This window comes from Nannospalax galili, unplaced genomic scaffold, assembly GCF_000622305.1.
Source record: "Nannospalax galili isolate Female #2095 unplaced genomic scaffold, S.galili_v1.0 scaffold667, whole genome shotgun sequence".
NCBI classification, from domain to species: domain Eukaryota; kingdom Metazoa; phylum Chordata; class Mammalia; order Rodentia; family Spalacidae; genus Nannospalax; species Nannospalax galili.
The window spans coordinates 2,633,938-2,638,642 of NW_008358387.1; positions in this window are offsets into that span (position 1 = coordinate 2,633,938).

Sequence of the window (4,705 nt, forward strand, 5' to 3'; positions counted from 1 at the left end):
TTCCTGTTAACTGCCGATCCCTCCTTCAAAGCTTCACAGTCATCTACTCCATCAATAGCTTCCTATGAAGATGTTACAAAAAAAGTTTTCCCTGGAAGACCCTCCTTCTTGTCCCATCATGTGTGCCTGGTTGGCTTAATTTTGGTTTGGAAATTAGAGACCTAGTGACCACCAACAAACAGGGCTTCTCTGTTGTTCAATATGTGTGAAAAAAACCTGTAATCTGCAATCCTAACAATTGCTTCTGCCTGAATCTAAATGCAAGGGCAAAGGTTACTTTAGTCTGAATTGGATTCGAAAAGACTGAAAGAACAATCTTGTGCAGTGGAAATGCCAGTTGCATATTAATTATAGTGGTGCCGCTGGCTTGCAGAAGGTGCAATCATTCGTCAGTGAGCTGAGAGTAGCACATGCAGGCAGGATGCTTGGTGCATGTGCATTCCAAGAGTGTGGCTTCAAGCAGAGTCCAGGGAGCCTCAGGGTGGTTTTCTGCTGCTCTCCTGGTGTTCAGAGAAGCCTTTCTGGTCTTCTAATTTGCTCATTTTATTTACTCTTCAGAATCATTAGGGTGACTCAGCCAGGAGCTGTCTTACGGGCAGGTTTTAATTAGTGGCTTGGGGATTCAGAAAGTGGCAGGGACATAGATAGGGGTTCCAGAACCTCTTTGCCCCACTAATTATTTCCCACATTCCAGGAATGGAATGCTTAGGCCTCCAGTGATCTTGACATATAATTTCAATAGGGCTGGCTTTCACAGTTGGTATCTGTTCTGCTCTCTCTCTCTCTCTCTCTCTCTCTCTCTCTCTCTCTGTCTCTGTCTCTGTCTCTCTCTCTCTGTCTTGGAGCATTACCATGTGTTGGGTGGGAGTGATAGAGATTTGTTTATGAAAAATACTGAACCATTGCTAAGAGATGATTTCCATATATTTCAACCTTTGGTAAACTTTAAAATTATGAATTCTAAATTAATTCCTATAGTTCTAACTGCCCAATAGATTGCAAGACTAATTGTGTCTTTCCTTTTGAAATGGGAACCTCCTGTTGGGCTGTATGTTTTGGTGCAATTATGTATGCCCTAGGCCAGAGCCCTGGCCATTTTAGCCACCCGAAGAGGGTGCTAATTGTCCTGAAGTATGCTGCCTGGTGTGTGGTAGTGGTTTTAATGGGAATTCCTAATTAAAAATAAGAAGAGGGTCAGGGCTGGGTGCCTTTCCCCTGCATTATGGTTCAGGCAGGGTTCCCTTAAGCATGCCTATGTGAGCAAGCCCATGAGGGGAGCCAGCTGGGGCAGAGATGAATGTGTCTCTGGTTTGTCTACTAGGCATGGCTTGGGCTGCTGGGACTCTCATTAGAGCTGAGCCAAAGTCAGCATATCCTCCCACGAGTCAGTCCTCCCAGGCTCTGTGTCAGTGTCTGGAGTGTGTGCCTGTGGGGGACATTGGCAGGGAATTTAGCCAGCTAGGGGTTCATACTGACATTTGGAGGGAGTTCATGAGACAGGATTGTTCTAATCAGTCATGTGCACAGACTGCTGCTTCCAAAAGATCCAGTTTCTCTGGTAGCCTAGTACAGTGGCCTGACAGCCTAACTGGATTAAAATACTGGCTCGGTACTTACTCATAGTGCACCCTTGGGAAAGCCATTTAACACCTTTGAGCTTTGGTTTACTTGTGGGGATAAATAACAATTGAAATTTTGTTGGCATACTAGTTGATATAAGCCTCAGGCATTTCTGCACTGTCCATGGACAGCCATCTCTACGTCCTGACCCCACACTCCTACTTCCCCGTCCACAGGCTAGTACCATAGAGACACGAGCAGAATGAGAACAAGGGTATTTATTTATGGCTGAGGCCATTAGTTGAGGATGAGTCTTAGCAGAGTTGGTGCCAGCTGACCTAGAGAGGTTTTTGTGAGAGAGAAAGGGGTTTCTGAGAGGTGCATTGGGAGACGGAGGGGGGGAGTTGGAGAAAGATAATGAGGTGGAGGGAGAGAAGAGAAGAGAGAGAGAAAGAGAGACAGAGACAGAGAGAGACAGAGAGAGAGAGAATAAAGAAGAGAATAATGGAGAGAACCCAGTGTAGCTTGGGCCCTTTGAACATGGGCTGTCAGGAACCAATGATTTCCCTGACCATGGTATCGCCTTGTGCTCTTCGCTTCTGGGAATAACCAGGGATAGCTATGTAGAGGAAGTAGTTTGTGGAGGTCTGAATGTGAGACATGAACTTTGAATGGGTGCTCTAGGTAGAGAGCATGGCTGGAGCAGCAGAAGACACAGGGATTGGAAAGTATAAAATGTGCCCAGAATGGGGGAGCATTTTATAAGGGTTCCCAATAGCCAGGGCTCTGAGCCTAGCGAGGTCAGACAAGGTCATGTGACAAGGGGCCCAGTGAACACCTGGCTCAGGAACTGGGGCCATAAATGGAGCCCATGACTTTTTATTTTTTTTGAGAGTTACTGAACAGCCTTCAGAGTCATTTCCTACCTGCTTACCTGCCCAGGACCCCTAATTACTATATTTGCAATTTGTTATTGCTTAGTCAGACAGGTTTTCAGGTGACTTGCTAATGCCTTTAATTTTCCTTTCAACGAGTTGGATCCTTCTGACTTCTAACACATCTGCATCAAAAAAAAAAAAAAAAAAATTCTTAGTGATACCTTGAAAGAAAGTTTCAAGGGCTTCTTGGAGTGACTGAGCAAATGTTCTCAAGGATGAGAATGATGAATTCAGGAAAAACTGCAGACTGAGGAGTCCTTCAGACCAACCTCCTTATTTTAAACAGATGAGAAAGAAAAGTCTTACAATAAGAAATTTGCATGCCTGGGAAAAATCTCCTGGTTCCAAATCTAGTTGGGGATTTTTTCATTTTCTTCCAGAAGGAGGTAAGCTTGGTGGTTTATATTTTGGATCTTGAACTTGAGTAACACAGGATGGAATCTCAACCACATACTTACCTTCTGAGTTTAGGGAAGGCGTCAAGCTTGTTTGCTCAGTTATAAAACAGGACAAGGAAGCCTCACAGAAAATGACATTGGCCTTTGCAGAAACAAGAACGCAAGTCACTCCCTGTGTGTCCTGCTGTATCAGTGACATCCTCATATGGAGGCAGTATCTGGGATGAAGGTGTCCCTCTCTCCACCTTCACCTGCCACCAAAGCCTACTTCTTTGGGATAAAGTAACTGTTGTTCAAATAGATGGGTTACCAAGGCGGGATAATGTTAGAAAATGTTATGTCATCTGAAGCTCTTCTGTTCCCTGTTTGAAAGTCTGGGAGAAATGGGAAAAAAATGCATATTTCTCTTCACATGTTTCTTTCTTCCATCTAGTAAAAGGTAAAAGCTTACATGCTGCGTGTGTGTGTGTGTGTGTGTGTGTGTGTGTGTGTGTGTACATGGTGTGTGTACACTGTGTGTACGCTGTGTATGAAAGGTAGGCTGTTGGGAAGGCAGGGATTGGGGCCTGGTAGCAGCACTTCTTGGGACTTCAGAATACATTTCTGCCTCTGCAAGCAGAACAAAAGAACTCTGAAGGATGCCTCTGCTGGTATAGCCCATCCTTTACCCCCAGACTGCTCTTCTGAAAACACGGCATATGCGGAGTTCTAGGAGGACCTCATGGGTGGAAAGATCTACCTTCAGTCACCTACCATGTGGCCTCATTTTTTTTTTTTTTTTTTAGACAAGGTTTTTTTTTTTGTTTTTTGTTTTTTTTTTTTTTTTTTTTTTTTCTTTTTTTTTTTTTTAACCACTACCAATTTTGCCACTCTCAATACTGTTGGGAGTTGAAATGCTCCAACTTTCTCAAGAAAATTTTTTGTTCTCATACAAATTTTTGTTTACATGAACAATTGTTTGAGTATTATATCTGCATGTAGGTAGGTGCACCTGTGTTGTGCAGTGCCCATGGAGGTCAGAAGAGGGCATGGGATCTCCTGGAACTGGAATTACAGAGGGCTGTTAGTTGCTATGTGGATGCTGGGAATCGAACCTGGGTCCTCTGCAAGAGCACCCAGTGCACTTAACTGCTGAGCCACCTCTCCAGACCCATGGTCTCATATTTTTCATCAGTCTACTCATTTGAGTTAACTTTATTTTTTTTTAATTTATTTTAAATTTTTTATTGAAGCTTTGTTTATTTCATACAGAAAATCATCTTTATACTCCCTTCCCTTTGGAACTCTTCCATAGCCCTCCCCACTGGACTTCATATATTATGTCAGTTGTGTTAAGGCCCCAGATGGCTCTCAGTGCAAGTTCATCCACTGGGATCTAGTCAGCCTATCTAGAGTCCCTCCGTTTAAGAAGATCAGCTCTTCCTCACCCAGCAGTAATCAGCTGCCAATAATTCTTCCACTAAGATTGAGGCCTGCTGTTTATTTCTACAGTTTTGTGTTAGGTTTTTGTTTAAGTTTGCATGGGTCTTGCATATGCTGACACCATTACTGTAGGTCATGAGAGAAGAGTTCCAGGAGATAGGACTATTTCCGTATGGTCATGCACCTCCTCCCTGGCTCCTACCATCTTTTCTCCCCCTCTTCTGCAATGGTTCCTGAGCCCTGGGTAGGTGGATTTTAATATAGGGGTCCTATTCAAGGACCCATACTCTGAAGACTCTTATTCTCTGCGTTTTGCCCATTTGTGATCTTTTGCATTCCTGGCCCTCTGTTGCATGAGGGAGCTTCATTGATGAGAATTGAAAGATG